Source organism: Hesperophylax consimilis, chromosome 12, assembly GCF_061612785.1.
Source record: "Hesperophylax consimilis isolate HC1 chromosome 12, BYU_Hcon_1.0, whole genome shotgun sequence".
Lineage (NCBI taxonomy): Eukaryota > Metazoa > Arthropoda > Insecta > Trichoptera > Limnephilidae > Hesperophylax > Hesperophylax consimilis.
The window spans coordinates 8,508,957-8,527,996 of record NC_142847.1 but is presented as its reverse complement, the minus strand read 5'-3'; positions in this window follow the sequence as shown (position 1 = coordinate 8,527,996).

Below are 19,040 nucleotides of genomic sequence, written 5' to 3'. Positions count from 1 at the left end.
AGAGTGTTGCTATAACTGGTAGGTACAGACGTACCTACGGAGGAGCGAGTGTTGAAATAACTGGTAGGTACATGCGTACCTAGGCAGTCAGTCGTGAGATAATTACTAGGTTTATGTAAACCTAGGGAAAACTGAAGAATAGAGGAAACTAGACCTTTATTTCTTTCAGTTTAAGTTTTAGCAGAGGAAAATAAGATCCTCTGCAATTATATTGTGAATTAATAAATTTATATGTCAAGAAGAAGAAGTGTTTTCCTGCATTCCATCTGACGGCGTGTTCTCGTACCACGATAGCAGAAACATATGGTCCTTCGAGCCGGATCGGGAACAGCAGCATCATGGAAGCGGGACAACACTCAAAGACGTCATCTGTCTGCGGCAGCAAGGCGGGAACCAGCAGGAGCTGGATGGAGGCTCAAATAAAAGCTTCAGCAACCAAGGTGCACATCACGAGACAAAAAGCCCGCCTACTTACGGAGATGGCTGAAGCAAAGGCTGCCGAAGCAAAGATGGCTGCAGCAATGTCAGTCTTGGAAGCAGAGGAGCAACATGCGGCGCTCGTTTTAGAAGCTGCATCAAGGACTTCGCAACGGACTCTCGAGGATAGAGTCAATGACTGGGTGGACCAGTCACATCACAGTTCATCATCAGAACTTGGAAATCACGATGAACAGCCTCTTCGAGATCAAATGGAGCAGCAACAGGAACTGCTCCATGATGGGCGGTCATCACTACAACCGCCCACAAGAACTGCACAGCAACAGCCCTTGGCAGGGCAGACTCTCCCGTCGCAAATGGAGTCTCGGGTAGAACAAGCTCATCCGCTGCAATTGGAACAGCGGTTGGAGCAGAACAAGGGTGGGCGGTACACATCACTCCCACCAAAAGGATCCTCAGAGCAGCAGCCCTTGGCAGGGCAGACTCTCCCATCGCAATTGGAGCCTCGGGCAGAGCAGACTCTTCCGCTGCACTTGGGACAGCGGTTGGAGCAGCAGCAGCAGGGCGGGCGGTACGAGCTACTCCCACCCAGAGGAACATCGCATCAGCAGCCCTCGGTAGGGCAATCTCTTCAGCTGCAGTCGACGCAGCCTCAGCAGCCAAGCAGTAGCTACTGGGAGCTGCCTACATCAGAGCAGCCATTCAACTTAGCAGAGCAACGCGACGGGCAACAGTGGCCAGAGTCGCAGGGCCGATTCCAGGGACCAACACCTGCTATAACTGAAGACCGTCTCGCGGAATCAATTGGTAAGGCAATGTCTTTATATAATACCAGGCCCAAAGTTAATGATCTTCCCACATTTAACGGCAATCCAATTGAATGGATTGCATTCAAATCAATATACCATCATACCACAGACTTCTTAAAAGTATCTGACAGCGAAAATTTATATAGATTACAAAAATCGTTAAAAGGAGAGGCGCGTGACGCGGTTTCTTCCCTTCTATTATCTCCTTGCAATGTCAAGGAAATAATAAATACGTTAGAAAATATTTTTGGCAACACGGATCACATCATACAAAAAACTATTGGTGAGATCCGAAATTTAAGTAAATTAGATGAGAATACCAGTTCAGACGCCATAATTCGATTTTCTTGTAAAGTAAAAAATTTAATTTCTATGTTAAAATCATTTAAAAATATCGGACATTTGCACAATCCAGATTTGTTGTCGACATTAATCGGTAAACTGCCTAGTACACTACGAACGTTGTGGCTTACAGACAAAGATAGGCGGAACACAACACAGCCAATACTCTGCTATTTATCACTTTGGCTGGAAGAAATCGTCATTAATTCACGTGACTCAGGAATAAGTTTTAATTCTAAAATCAGTAACGAAACTAAATTCGCTTCCAATAACCATTTCAAGCAGTATAGTAATAATTATCATCCACGGCAAGCTAATCAACATCAAAATAAACAAAATTTTAATAGGCCTTATGCATCCAAAAATAATCATTTCGAACGTTCGTACGATACGTCAAAAAAATTCCTTTATCACACCACTAATAATGGAAAACCACCGTGCTGTGTTTGCAAAGGAGAACACCAGATTTGGCAATGTGAGAAATTTAAAAATGTCCCAATAACGCAAAGATGGGAAATTGCTAAATATAATAATGTTTGTTATAAGTGCTTAGGGTACGGACATTCCCGTTTTAATTGTAAAGTAAATTTAAAATCACCAAACAAAAAATTTCATGATTTATTGGTTAATCACAATCGGGTGGAAACCGATGAAGTTGTCACAAACACGTGGGAAAGTAATCAAGTACTTTTAAAAATTATTCCGATTACGGTATACGGGCCACTCGGAAGCCGAGATATTCATGCGCTATTAGACGATGGGTCAACCGTCACATTGTTAGACCAAGAAGTAGCCAAACAAATCGGTTTGTCTGGACCAGTTAGTGACCTCTCATTGCATGGAGTCAATGAAATGAGCTCCAACAACGCGGATTCTATGTCAATAAATGTAAAAATAAAAGGTAAAAACGAAGTAGAATCGTACATAGCTAGTGCTCGAACCGTTCGGGATTTAAAGATACCAGCTCAAATGGCGCTATCTAATTCTTACATTGCGAGTAATAAACACTTAAAGAACGCTCCTCGCTTTGATAGGAATGTAAAACCCCAAATGTTAATTGGGCAAAACAACTGGGAATTAATTATTTCCAGAAAAATAGTTCAGGGAGATAAAAATAAAGTATCATTATCTTATACAAAGCTTGGTTGGGTCGCGCTCGGCCATATTTCAAATAAAACGGGAAATAGTGTGGAATTCAATTTTCATGTTCAGGAAAACGAAAATAGCGAATTGCATGAAATTATCAAAGAGAGTTTTAAGATAGACGAGATGGGAGTAGTGAGCCCGAAAATATGCAAAGATGATAAACGTGCATATTCCCTGTTAGAAAGTACCACAAAACGCGCTAGTCAGGGGTGTCATTGGGAGACGGGTTTGCTGTGGAAGGAAGAAGAAAGATATTTTCCTGATAGTCTTCAGGTTGCGGAAAATAGATTAAAAACTTTAGAAAAGAGAATGGACAAAGACCCTGAATTTGCGGAAGCCTACTGCAACAAAATACAACATTATTTAGATAAAGGATATGCAAAAAAATTCAATTTCAGTGGTAGGTATCCGGATAGCTCGGATAAATTTTATTTACCACATTTTGCTGTTTACAACCCAAATAAGCCAGGAAAGCTGCGGGTTGTATTTGATGCGGCGGCAAAATCAAAGGGAATTTCTTTGAATGATAGGCTTTTAACCGGGCCCGATCTATATAATTCTCTGCTAGGAATGCTTTTTAAATTTAGGCAAAATAAAATTGCATTTACCGCCGATATCCAAGAAATGTTTTTACAAATTAAAATTATTGATGAAGATACACCGTTTCAGTTGTTTTTATGGAGAGGAAAAGATCGTAAGGTAGCCCCGTCTGTATACGCTATGAATTCAATGATTTTTGGCGCAAAATCATCACCTTGTTCGGTGCAATTCGTAAAAAATAAAAACGCGGATCAATTTTTATCTCAGTTTCCCCAGGCCGTCGAAGCAATAAAAACAAAACATTACATGGACGACTATTTAGATAGTGTAAATTCAGTAGAAAGTGCGAAGAAATTAATACAAGATATTACATACATACATGCTCAAGGCGGGTTTAATATCACCGGCTGGGCAAGTAACGCGCCAGAGGCGCTAGAAAACATTCCCGTAGCCCACAGGTCGAAGAATGTTGTTTGTTTCGAACAAGGTGAGGAAAACATACAGAGAACATTAGGTTTGCAATGGGATCCAAATTCAGACACATTGTCATTCGATCTAAGCTTCAAAAAAATTCCCGGGGATATTATTTCTGGGAAGCAAAGACCCACGAAAAGGCAGATGTTGAAAGTCATTATGACAATATTCGATCCGCCCGGGTTTTTAGCACCCCTGACAGTTCGGTCTAAAATACTACTGCAAAATGTATGGAGGTCGGGTACTGACTGGGATAAGAAATTAAATGATCGTAATTTTAATGAATGGCTTCAGTGGTTGGAAGCCTTAAGGTCAATAAGTAAAGTTAAAATTCCTAGGTATTACGAGATTTTATGCGATGGTGAAAACGCCGTAGACAGACAACTTCATATTTTCTGTGATGCGAGCGAAAAGGCAATGTGTTGTGTAGCTTATAGTCGTGTTCAAAATGCTAATGGTCAGGTCTTCGTAAATTTTATTGCTAGCAAAACCCGCGTAGCCCCAATCAAGCCGATGTCAATTCCGCGCTTAGAATTGCAAGCAGCCCTTTTAGGTAGTAGATTATATAAATGTATAATCGGTGAACACACGCTCACCTTTAACTCGAAACATTTTTGGACAGATTCAAAAACCGTAATGTGCTGGTTAAAATCTGATTCAAGAAATTTTAAGCCTTTTGTTGCGCATAGGCTAGGTGAGTTGGATGAAACAGTTGGTTCAGAATGCTGGCGGTGGCTTCCAACTAAAGATAATATAGCAGATGAGGCTACCAGAGATACTAGAATGACAGATTTAGGATTAGAGGGACGATGGTTTTCTGGTCCCGAATTCCTAAAATCACCTCCAGAAGTATGGCCGCAAGAGAATTTGGCTAAACAGTGTGATAGCATAAACAAAGAACTATTAGAGTTAAAACCATCGGCTATCTTACTCACCACATCGGCGGCATGTTTCATAGACTTAAATAAATTCTCCAAATATTCAAGATTATTAAGAGCTACAGCGTACGTTTTTAAATTCATTAACAAATGTAGAGGCAAACAAGCAGAAAATAATTCTCTTACTGCTGATGACTTAACTTCAGCAGAACATTTTCTTATAAAAGAGTCTCAGAAAAGAACGTTTCATAGAGAAATTATAATTTTATCCAAAAACGAAAGATTGCCAAAAGATAGTAGATTAAGACAATTAAGTGCGTATTTAGATGTAAATGGAATAATACGCATACAGGGTAGAATTGCGGCGATTGAAGACGTACAATTAAGTACAGTCTTCCCGATAATTCTCGACAATAAAGATAAGTTAGCTCAATTATTAATTACACAGTTTCACGAGATGTCTAGCCACGGTGGAGTTGAACACGTCTTAAATGCAATAAGACAAAAGTATTGGATACTTAATGCGCGTCAGTCTATTAGAAAAATTAAATATTTATGTCAAACTTGCAAAAATAAGAGAGCCCAACCACAGGCACCTCTAATGGGATGTTTACCTATGGAAAGGTTACAACATCATATACGTCCTTTTACACACACAGGCATGGATTACTTTGGTCCCATGATAGTTACAATAGGGCGCAGAAATGAAAAACGGTACGGTGTTTTGTTTACATGTTTATCAACAAGAGCCGTGCATATTGAAATCGCGGATTCCCTGACTACGGATTCCGCCATACTAGCAATCAGACGTTTTATTGCTAGGCGCGGTTACCCGCTAACTATTTGGAGTGATAATGGAACAAACCTTAGAGGTGCTGATAAGGTATTATCAGAATCATTATCATCTCTAAACCAGGACAAATTAAATAACGAAATGTCGGTAAGGAAAATAAATTGGAAATTTAATCCGCCAGGATCTCCTCACCACGGAGGCTCCTGGGAAAGTCTAATAAAATCAATTAAAACTACGTTTTACGCCATATTACGCGAGCAAGCACCACGCCCGGACACTTTGCACACATTGCTGTTAGAAGCAGAAAATATAGTTAATAGTAGACCACTCACACACGTTTCTCTCGATAGCAAGGATTTTGAAAGTCTAACACCAAATCATTTCCTGTTAGGTTATAAATATGACACCCCAATCGTAGGGGTCTTTGATCACGGCGATTTATGCCTAAAAAAGCAATGGCGTATTGCACAATTTTTTGCCGACCAATTTTGGTCACGATGGGTAAAAGAATATTTACCTACACTGGTAAAACGTTCTAAATGGCATGACGTGATACCACCTATAAAGGTAGGCGACGTAGTTATCCTATGTGACAACACGTTGCCCCGGAATACCTGGCCAAAGGGTATGGTAGTAAAAGTATACCCCGGAGCCGATGGACAAGTTCGCGTTGTAGATATTCAAACAAATCACGGTACGTTTCGCAGACCGGCTACTAAAGTAGCAGTATTGAAGATACAACCATCGCATTCTTTTTATCCGCTAGGTGAAATGAATTCACGGGGGGAGGTGAATGCGAAATTACCTACTACAACCATTTAGTCCTAAGATAAATATTTTTTACGGAATTTCTAGTTTTAAGACATTACCAACTACAAAATTTTTAGTCATAAGATTTACATTTTTTACGGAATTTCTAGTTTTAAGACATTACCTACTACACAATTTTTAGTCATAAGATTTACATATTCCACGGAATTTCTAGTTTTAAGAGTAGCATAAATATTTGTATTTCAGATATTTTAATAAAATTAACTGGTAATTTTCGTAGACAAGCAGTAGAGTAGGTACCTAATGACGATAACAGTCGCATTCTTTGCCTATTTTGTGAAGTACCTTCACGGGAGGAGGTATGTATCTTCCAGAATGCGACTATTACATATTGCTCAGTAAAATTTAGCCTTCAGGCGCATTCTCACAGTTCGTATTTTTAAAGCTAGTGTAGCTTCCCACATTTGCAGATTCGACCCTACAATAAAACAATTCATTGGCCTGGTATTTTTATAAACATATTGTCTTGTTTGTATCATTTATGATTTAAGAATTGGTGACATTTTACTGCAAGCGGCGGCAGTTTTCAAATAGAGCTGTGCGCTATCTATTTTATGATGACCCTAGTTAAACCATTATGCCTAAAAATATTTGCCAATACCTTTCCCACCCCTGTCCCATAGTAATAAAAACCCCAAATAAAGTTTCATCTCCCAATAATTCCTTTAAAATATTTGTATTGTTTAAGTCACGTCTGTATCATTAATAATAGTTAAGTGCATTTTATTTATGTTAAGAATGTTGTTTGCCAACGAGCGGGTGGAACATCTTTATTTTTGTAAAACGTCCTTCAGAATTTAGTTTAAATACAGATACCTCCCAGAAAAAGGACAGTATTAGAGTGTTGCTATAACTGGTAGGTACAGACGTACCTACGGAGGAGCGAGTGTTGAAATAACTGGTAGGTACATGCGTACCTAGGCAGTCAGTCGTGAGATAATTACTAGGTTTATGTAAACCTAGGGAAAACTGAAGAATAGAGGAAACTAGACCTTTATTTCTTTCAGTTTAAGTTTTAGCAGAGGAAAATAAGATCCTCTGCAATTATATTGTGAATTAATAAATTTATATGTCAAGAAGAAGAAGTGTTTTCCTGCATTCCATCTGACGGCGTGTTCTCGTACCACGATAGCAGAAACATATAGTTTATACAAAGTGATGACAAAACTTAGAATACCAATGACAGCAGGACAGGACAAAACAAGAATATTAAAACTAAAAACATAATATAAAACAGGAGGCAGCACAAACTGCTCAGAAATGAGAATCTTCTGAGAAGACATTTTAAAAGGTACAATAAGGAGGCAACCGAAACCAAACAATTACAGGAAGTTTTAGAATATGGCTTATTATAAAATATCGAAAAAAAGTTAAGATTTATGAATGGTAAGATTTTCCAATTGCGACTGTTACCTTTTTATTTTCTGTGTCTTGTTCTTTTTCATGTTTTGTTTAGACTTATTCATATTATCTTCTTCTTCAATGGATATCTGGAAAATATAGGTACCATCGTAAGAAAGGTCCAAGGAACCAAAGCGCGGTACAACTTTACCTGTGACTGGTACAAGTGGTTGGTCGGTAGGTACCTACAAGTCCAGATTGGCGATATTAAAATGTGCCATGTGTGCTGAAAGGTCTGCTGCGGAATTTTCGTCCACAAAAGGAATAGGGAATTTTACCTTTACGGAAACTATTGGAGGCTGCCCGAGCGTATCGGCCCAAGGCTGGGATTAGGGTTGCCACAATTGTTTGAAAATGTTTTTTTCCAACGTTACTTTACACTTTACAAATTCAAGGGCAAATGAATGACAACGTAATTTAAAAGAGGTGAAGCTGTTTTTTTGGTTAAATTTTTGACGAATTTAGAACACTATAAGACTATTTTATAGAAGAACAATAAACAAACGCCCTTGAGATGATTTTGCACAAAAACGGCGCTATAAAAATCATCCAAACATTATTATTATCATTAAATAGCTCTACGGACGTGTATCGTGATCCTAACATTTGCCCAATCGGGGCTTAAATTTCCTATACAAAACTGTGATATCAGGGGAGGGTATGTTAGACAAAATGGATTTGTTTTCATTCAAATTTGTAAGGAAGACACTTCTAGTTTTCTTCTTTACTCTATTATTGTTAAGTTTTAGTACCTACCCGACTTCGTATGAGAAATAAAACAAAAAAACGACATTTTGATTTTGATCACGTATGCCTCGAGATTCTTTTTGTCAAAAAACTTGAATTTTCAAAGCTCATAGTTCATGATGAAAATAATTGTCGCATTGTTCTAGTAAAACGCAGGAAACGTAAATGGCTTTTGGAAGGTTAAGTTGATAATGCGCCGAATTAAAATCTTCTAATTCCGAAAAACTCCGCCCGCCCTTACCCCTCCCCACTCCTTCCACTGTTCAATTGTAATCCAAATTTAATTTTAGACTTTAGTGTATACTTGCTCCTAATGAGGTGAACCTTGTTCATGAAACATGTAAAGGTTATATATATATTAAAGTGATGTAAACAAAGTTATTTGTGTTTTAATATAATAAAATCTTCTCATAGTATTTGCAGTACTGATTCTGAGAAATTCATCCCCGAGTTAACTAACTTACCGCCCTTGAGGTGATTTTCTCACGAAAACGGGGCTATACAAGTAATCCAATCATTAATTAACCATCACATCATATATCGTCTCCGTACATATTCTGTTATTCTGATTCTAGGACTGACCCGACACAAGAATTTAGTTCTCTTGACCATGCGATGTCTTCCTCGGGCGTCCCCGACTTTTCACTTCTACTATTCATATTCGCGTCATATATTCTTCTTATACTCTTTCTTTTTTCATTCGCCCTACATGCCTAAACCATCTAAGCGTCTGTTTTAATCTTAATCATGAAGCTTACATCATTATTGGATTATTTGCGGATCTCCACGTTTTAACACAGTTATAAATGGTTTTAAAACACGTGGATCTAATTTCTAGAACATTCTATCTACTTTAAACCTTTCTCTGCCAGTTTCATGCCTCACTGCCATACATCAGTTTCAGTTTCAGTTTCTCGCTGTGAACGGTTTTTCGGCAACCCTGTCGTATGGGCAGTTCCGGTCACAGGCTATAGGGGGAAATCTACGTGGGTATTCATAAATAAAACAAAGGCAGGGGGAGGGAGTTGGGGGAGTTTAACCCGGAGGTTCTTTGCATACGGAGACCCGGAACGGGAATACGGGGTACGGGGTGGACTTGACGAATCCTATTTGCCAAGCCTTGCTTTAAACCGGTCAAAGAGATTTCCGGGAAAAGGAATGCTGATTTAGAAAATAAAATTTGATGTTTGCGATAATATATTAATCGTTTAACCTTCAAAAGACATTTGATGTTCGATTCACATGATTATTGATTAATTGCTTACAGAGTTGTTTAGTTGAGTTAAGAAGGTTATAATATTATACTAGCTGAGACCCGTGAACAATCACGGGATATAATAATATGATAAATATTATCAATTTACTTCATCCTACGTACAATTTTACTTGTTTTGAAAAATTAGAGAGGATCAGAAATTTACCTTTCGAATAAACCTTAGCAAATCTTGTTAGTTACACAGTAAAAACGCATTTATGAAAATTGAACAAGCAAGACCCTTGAAAAATCACGAAATCTTATTTTACTTGTCAAGATTAACCCTAAGATTGGGAATTTGTTATAAAAAAACATGTATTGTGGGTAAGAACATCTCTAAATTTTTCACAGCCGTGTTTGGTGACTAGCTCTGAATAGCCAGGTACTTCTCCACCTTCCTCTAACCGTCTCCTTTCCCTCCTCGCTACATTCAGCCTCACAACAAATAATAATGATTGGATTATTTATATAGCGCCGTTTTCGTGAGAAAATCACCTCAAGGGCGCTTAACAACTTAATTTATGCATTGATCACTTAGACTTAATTACTTTGGTTTATAACTAAGTTTCATAGATAGAGAGAGACTTATAACTAAGACTAATGTCGAGTGATTTACAACTAAGACTTTTAACTAATGACTTAAGCTATACATATTTTTATGACCAAGTGGGCATTTTTACACAATACCGCTACATAACGACTTACAACTACGGCTTAAACTAGAGATTTACGACTAACATACATATTTAATTTATATTTACAAATACCGATTGTTATGATTTCTGCGCGTGGTGTCAGTTATAAAATATTTAAAAAAAATTGTTTACGCGTAATAAACGGTTAATAACGGTGAAAAAAAAAGTCAAATAGAAAATCCCCTGGACTGAGCAATGCAATACCACTGATGAATAAAACAATAAAAAAAGGTCATCATTCTGGATACGACAAGTTGAAAAGGTGAGTCTTTAGTTTTGCTCTGAACTCAGATGAGCTGTCGATCTTTCGCAAATATGAAGGGAGTTTGTTCCAAGCTGTTGGGCCTGCTACTGCAAAAGCTCGGTCTCCAAAATTGGTATTGTGATTGCGCATAGGTACTGAAAGTCTACCTATGGCTGTTGAAGATGCTGATCGAAGCGTTGCTTGCCTAACATTAACATCGTTTGGAATGCAGAGTTCCGACAAGTAGGGTGGCGCCATATCATGTACGGCTTTAAAAACCATCCAGCAGAGTTTGAATTGGATTCTCTCAGGGCACTTAAGCCAATGAAGGTTCCGCAAATGTTGTGAGATGTGGGAATATTTGGGAACACCAGTTATCAGCCTTGCTGCAGCATTGAAAACTGACTGAAGTCTGTCAGTGTATATTTTAGGGAGACTTGCGTATATGCCATTGCAATAGTCGAGTCGTGATACAACGTAGGAGTTTACTAACATCTTTGTGGCGCTAGCCGGAATACTACAACATACCCAAATTGAGGAATGCCATAGTCTCACCGGCTCCAGACGGTTGGAAGCAGTTGAGGCCATTGCGCGGTATTTACAATAAAAAGATGGTTAAAATTTTGAAAACGACACTTAAGTTTAAAAAAAAATTGATTTCAAGCAGCACTAACGCACATACAACCGAACTTAGTGCCTATGATTGATAAGATTCTGATTAGGAACTAAGTATCAAAATAATGTTTTTAAGTTACTTCCCTTAAATACGGTTTTAATTAAGAATCGAAAGAAAATAGCTTTAACCGTGTTTGGTAACCAGCCATGTACTTCTCAACTTTCCTTCTCCCCATTTTCTTCCTCTCCTCATTCCCTTCAGCCTCGAATCGTACCACATTTGTGGATGCTATAGTCCCACTAGCTCCAAACAGTTGGGAGCAGTTGTGACTCTTAAGTAAGTGATATTTGGGTCCAGAGTCAAATATAATAGTATTATCTCTTTGGCCCGCATCGTTGACACAGTATTCGAGTATTTTATGAATTCATGCGATTCGGTATTATTAGTTTCGACTATATTACGTGCTACATTTCGGCAGTGACGTTTCCCATAAAATTAGTTTAAAAACATAACGAAGGCCATCATTTTGACGACCCCTTCGATAAGGGTGTGCAGCTATTCGGTAGATTTATTTAGTCACACTAAGGCTCGACAATCCGTTAAACAGTACGCGCTACCTTCACCAGAGACTCTCAAACTTTTCACGTCGTACGAGTTATTGCACGCAACGTGCCCACAATTTTTGTTCACTCTGCATGCGGCTTATCTATTTATCTGTGCAAGACGTGAAAGGAAGAAAGAAGTTATAATATTCCCCCTCTCCGTAAAAGTTGGAATGAATTCGAAGTATTACACAAACTTTATATGTTACATATTAAATTAAATACATGTATCAGCGGTCTTCAAGCAAAGCTTCATAGTAAACAATTTTGTCATTTAAGTAAATTTTAAACATAAAACTGAAAGCGAAGTGTGTAGTTTTTCTGTGTATACTATATAAACGTATAAAATATTTGTCTTGAAGAATGAATTAAGATAAATGAACTTAAATTGAATTTGCTGAAAGTTGCGCAACTCGTGCAAAGAAACGTGGCAAAGCGTAAAGCTTATTAGCTTCGCATGTTCCAAACCCAGTATGGGAAAATAATTTCATGTAATATACTATGGTAAAGTACCAAATATTCATTTTCATACCTTAAATATTCATTGATGTACTTTACACGGTTTTACTTTGTCTAATGAATAACATACATTTCTGAAGACTAATGAAATAACGAAATAACTGAAATAACTAATAAAATTAAGAGTTTATTAAAGAAAATGTGTTGTTTACGACACCAGTAACAGGCATGGCCAAATTTGGAGAAGATTTGACAAAAACACAATCATACCACACTCTTTTACAAAATCTGATGCCATATTGAATATTTACCTACTGCTTGGATTATCATAGTTCTTAGGGAAATAGTGCCACTAGGTCCATTTTACAAATGAAGACAGTAAATATTGTAATATGGAGGTTTTGGAGGAGTTTGATTATTTTTATTGAAGGGTCCGTCACCGTAAGGCCCCGTAGTAAGCGTTCAAAGATGGTTTGAAAGGGAGATATGTAAATACGAATGTTAGAGGGAGCGCGCTGATATAAAAAACGATAATAATTAAGCGAAAATGGTAAAAATATTTTTTAAAACACGACTCGTTTGAAATAGATCAAAAATCTATCGACAAATGCTTTAGTTGCATTGAAAGATACACTGTGAATTTTTCATGCCTAAAACATATTAAATAACAGAACAAAACAAAACGTGTTTTTTATAATTTTCAGAGCTTACTTTGCGATTTTTTGCGATAATATATTATTTTTGGAATTTAAAGGGTAAACGAGAAACTTGTTATAAATCGGTAGAAATTGAGTATGCAGAGGCATTAATATACTTATTTACACTCTGCTCCCATTTCCTAAATTGAGGATGGGGAAATTGGATTGGTTAAATAAAAATGAAATGGCATAAAGGGTACCAATATAACGCGAGCCAAAGTTTGAGGACATTTGTTTCTAGGGAAAATAGGGCGAGAGTGGGCCTTTATTAAAAGGATAAGTTTCTCATGGGTACGTTTTATGAGACGTGCTTTCCCGGTGATTTATTTAACTAACGTAAAGGGCCGCCTGTTATTACCCGAGGGTCGCAGTTCTAACAAACAGCGGCAGTCACCTCTGCCAACAGGCTTCCAGTGAACTGCAACTAAACTTGCTGTCACCAATCAAAACTGAGCGAACGCTATGCTAAGTACAAATACGATCACCCAACGGTAATGGCAATTTAAAACTATTGTCACAATTGAAAAACTGTGAAGTAAAATTTACAAAGTTAATTAACACATTTGTTGTCAGCTCATTTCCATCGTGAGTAGTTTTGAAATTCTTCAAGGTTTCAAATTTTATTGACGTCTCTTGTTTTGTCAAAACCTTAAAAAAATACTTTCATTTTTATAAGTGTTTAACTGAGAGGATACAAAATTGTTGATTCATTAAAAATTAAGATAATTTGTGGAACAAATCTCAGTTTTCTAACGAATAATTATGCATTTTTTATTGGAATAACTAGCTTATGAAAGTTATACTCATCAATGTAGTATATATTTGAATAAGAAGATAATACCAATAAATCTAAACGAAACATGAAACAGAACAAGACACAGAAAAATAAAAAAAGTAACGGTGAAAACTGGGAATCGAACCCAGGATCTCTGTCTTACCGGGACAACGTCTCTAACCATTCGGCCATGGGGACCTAATTATTATATTTTAATAAAATTAAGACCTTGAAAATTCCACGTTTACTAACCAAATTTTGTGATACAATTTTTATGAGCATTTTTAAACAATATGTAAAGAGTCAACACATTTGTAAAATAAGACAAGATGCCTTAATTCTTTGTAACGTTTAACAACGAATATCTCATAAAATACCAGTATATAATACTAGTAAATTGATAAATAACAAAATAAGATACTAACGTTTACGTGGAACTCATATTAGACTGGTTTCTGTAAATGCTCAAATGTTGGAATGTAGAAAAGGGTAGTTGCTTACCTGAAAAAAAGAAAACAACTCAATAAGTATTTTACTGTAACAAGCATTTCTGAAGTAATTCATGAAAATTATTTATAACAGCAAATAACAAGACAGTGATTATAGTAGAAAGACTGTCGGTAATCAAAATTACACAAAATAAAAATTTACTTCACAAATTAATTGGTTCATGTAGGAACGTTTTCACAAGGAGAAATATCTCCCCCAGATGGTATTTTATTATTTTTTATTCTTACTGAATAAAATAGATAAGCGGGTAATATTTTTAGTTTGCAATTAAAAATATAGAATAATAAATACCCTCAGTTACCTGAAAGAATCGAAAAGTTGCTTGAAATGGCAATAACCGTGTTTAGTAACCTGATCTGAATGGTCAGGTACAATAGATAGAGGGTTAACATAAAAAAAATTATAATTAATAACTATCCAATAATGGTGTACAAATTACAAAAATAACACGTAAGAATAAAACAATAAGAATCTAAAACAACAACAAAAAACAATGGACAAAGAAGTCAAGTGAAAATAAGAGATTTCTGGAATTTCGTAAAGTTTTGAGGTTGGGAGAAAGTTAATGGAATTAGAAAGAAATATAGAAAGTTTAGAGGTTTCTTAGTAGACGATGATTGATATTGATTTCGACTGTGACCAAGAGGGAAGAACATTTTGAAATTTAAAAATTTGACATTTTTTGTCACGTACTTCCCGACCTTCCCCTATTCCATTCCCTTCCTTCAACCTTGGAAAATACCCCGATTGGTGATGAAGTAATCCCAATAGTTCAGGACAGTTGGAACTCTCGTCTGGTACTCACATAAAACATAGGTTACATTATGAAAAAGTAACATTGTAAAAAAGTAATACAAAATTGTACGAACTATTCCATTGAAGTTTTAGTCGACGGATCATCCACTCATTACTAAATCAGCGATCCATCGACACAATCCCATCCTTTATCAGTGTGTTGAACCGCCCCAGGCTCCGTGGGCTAACCGTTCGAGCACGGGGGCGGTCACAGACGCATTATTATCGGCAGGTTCGAGGTCCCAGGGCCGAGGGTTCGGTCCCAGTCAGCCTGACTGCTGACCTGCCCGCGGGCGCCCGGGCGAGGGGGACGCTGGAGTCGATGAACCGACCACATGAGATTTAAGACGAGTTGTGTACCGCGGTGAAATAGACAGAGTCAATTTAAACAACATTTCGAGTTGGCAATAAAGAAAATTGGTACTAGAACAGTGATTTGACACGCTTTCTGAGAAATTACACTAAGCGTTCATCGTCAAAAAGGAAAGAGTATGTTCTGTCTGTTACAAATGCAAAATATAAAATATGCTTGACCTTTTCTGCGCGGGGTCGATGTTCCGCAGACATAGTAGGTACCTATGACTTGGTGAACGAGCTTCGCTATTAACGAAGAACACACAGAAGAAAATCATCCATAAGTTGATTTTCCCCACAATATATTCAATAGGTATCCCATATAAATAAAAATCAGATATATTTATCAGAGACACTATTTAGATTAAAAATAAATTCATTAGAACTTATTTTTAACTAATTTAATTCAAAAAGATAGCAGCCAAAAATATGGTAAAAAATCGTTGTAGTTAATATCGTTAATTCCGAATTAAAATATGAGATCGACAATAATGACGTAAAATAATTAGGTCTCCTGGCTGAGGTGTTAGAGCAAATGGTTAGAGGCGTTGTCCCGAAGATAGAGATGAGAGAGTTCCTAGGTTCGATTCCCAGTTGAGACCGATACCTTCTAATATTTGTATGTCTTGTTCCGTTTCATGTTTCGTTTACATTTATTATCTTCTTCTTCATTGATATATTACATAGACGGGTATAACCTTCGAAAGTAATCAAAAGAAGTTATTCCAATAAAATTGAATATATATACACAAAACAAACCTTCCGAAGTTATTTGCGTGGGCAGTCCTTAATACGGAATTGAGCGAATCCAACGCCCTACAATATAATCCTCGCTGCACCAATAAGGTCTTGCAATTAAATTGCCATGCGCTTTACGATGCACTTTCGACATTTTAACTGCAATTGCGTTTCTGGAACTCTTCCCTCTATCGGGGATTCTCAATATTTGCTCGCAGTCTGCTAACCGCAATGTTGCATATCGAGAATTGTCTGTGTATTCACCAAATAAAAATTAATCGTAGTGCAAAAAGATTTTTTAAATGTGTTTAATATGAATATCCCCAACAAAGGGTATGTTTTGAGGATGGAGTTTGTGGGGAGGGGAAGGAGATGGGTAAAATGAAGATGGGTGAGTACCCTACTATTCAGATCTATTCAAATTCTGAGTGGTGGTCTCACACCAGGGCGATACTGAGATTATCTTCCACTAAAAAATAAATTGTGAAATAACCCAAATTAATCGAATAAATATTTACTTGCGCACGCCGGGATACGAACCCGCGACCTTCGGCTTGATAGTCGAGAGCTTTACCCCTCGACCACGGAGGCCGTCACCTACATAATGAAACATACTTATTTCGGTTGTCTGTGATAAGCGTTATTCCCACGTGTTATTATTAATTATTCACATTTAATGAATCTGAACTGATTTTTGAAGAAAAAATCAGACAAGCGATAAAGCAAGTATCTACCTAGTTATAATATAATATTTTAACAGAAAAATATAAATGAATAAAATATTAATATCATATATTTAATATTATTTATTTCACCCCGGTTGCGATTTTCTTTATGGAATTTCAAAGTGAACGCAACTTAGGTATATCTGTTAGCAATGTCATTTCCAATATCACAAAGAGATTTTACAAAGTTAAAAAAAACGTATTTAGCGAGGTATTCAGAAGGTAGGTACTATAAATTTAAATTAATAATAAATAATATTATTAAAAACTGTTGAAGTTAGTTCATTAAAATTTGAAAAATAAATCATGAAAGCTCGAATTTTCGAGTCAAAAAGCTATCTATCACTTCTATATGAAATCATAAACTCAACAGCTAAAAATACGGCGATATCCTCGGACCATTTAATATTATTTATTTCATAATACTATATGCATTTCGAATTCCAAGAGTTAAAATTTGTTTTTCTCACAACAATGTTTGGGGATTGCACTTAAAATAATATAACTCTTCGGTACGAAACGCCAATTATATTCTCACGTGTGCATATTGTATTTTGAACAAGAGTGGAGTATTTTTAACGATACAAGGAATGAAAAAAACATATAAAAATTTCTTGTGAACACGTGTTCTGCGAAATTAAATCACTTGGGTCAGCACCCAGAGGTCACGGGTTCAAAACAAGGCGAGGATAATAAAAACATGTTTCAAATAAATAAACTAAACACAGTAATTTTTGTTATTTGTTTTTGGGGTGTTATGCCGTGTTGCGCTAACTCCTTCTTTAGCCAACGTTTCGGACAACATTGCAGTGTCCATCATCAGGGCAGATGTGTTATTTTAAGTGTCAAAAATAACACATCTACCCCGATGATGGACGCTGCAATGCTGTCCGAAACATTGGCTAGAGAAGGAGCTTTGATAGGGTTTTGACTATCATTTAGAGAATTTCTTACGGAAGGTTTCTATATATAATACAAGTATATTATACTTATAGAAAGTAGAAAAAAGTCGATGTTTTTTAATCAAGTCGTAGAAAAATATTTTCAGGCTGTTACATTGCTAACGCTTGCTAAACCTTATGAGATACATCAAAATAATTTACTACGGATTTGTATATCTTGAAAAGGCCTACAGAAAAGTCTGTGATGGTGTATGTATGTATATATCTTCTAAGGATAACCCCCATCAACGCCGGGTACACGTCATATGTATGTATATATAATTATTCAATAACTAAACATTATTAAAATATTTTTATTGATCAGATCCGAATAGTCGGATACTTACCAAACTTCTTCCCTGCCCTTTACTTGTGTCAGTCTTACTAAATTATCCTAACGGATGGGAATGCCATAGAGGCACAATAAGTGATATTTTGTCCCAAGCGGGTTTCATTTTAAATTTAACATTAAATAATTTTAATACAATAACATAAATCAGCTGTTAGGTCAGGGCAATCGCTGCGTCATTTCCAACATGAGTTAAAATTTTTCAGACTAACCAAATAAGCCCCCAATAAGAAAATGACACAATAATAGGTTATTTTTGTTGTTTGTTTTTGGGGTGTTATGTCGTGTTGCGCTAACTCCTTATTTAGCCGACGTTTCGGATATCGTTGCAGTGTCCATCATCAGGGCAGATCCGAATATGTTTTTTTTTTTTGATTTTATGGATTCTTTCGTAATCCTCTAACTAGCTAGGGAAGATCCGAAGATGTGTGGTTGTTGGTTGTCTTATTTACTTGGAAGCGATACCGTGCCGCTAGCTTCAATCCACTACGAGCGTGTAGGTATTACAGTACAAGGGAACCCATCTTCGGATCTACCGGATCTGCCCTGATGATGGACACTGCAACGATGTCCGAAACGTCGGCTAAAGAAGGAGTTAGCGCAACACGGCATAACACCCCAAAATCAAACAACAAAAATGATTTTGGGCGTGAAAATCTAAAAACTTACCTGAATAATAGGTTAGGTTAGATTGGGTCAGGTTAGTTTACGATAGATTAGGTTAAGTTATGTTAGTTTATGTTAGAGGTTAGGCAAAGAATTTATTTTTAAACTTTTACAGCTATGTTTGTTTTGTCATAGAACCAGTTTAAGGTATTCTAGTGAAGTAAGTAAAATTGGTCGTTTTCTTTTATCTATTAAAAAATCAGTGAACTAAGTGACAAG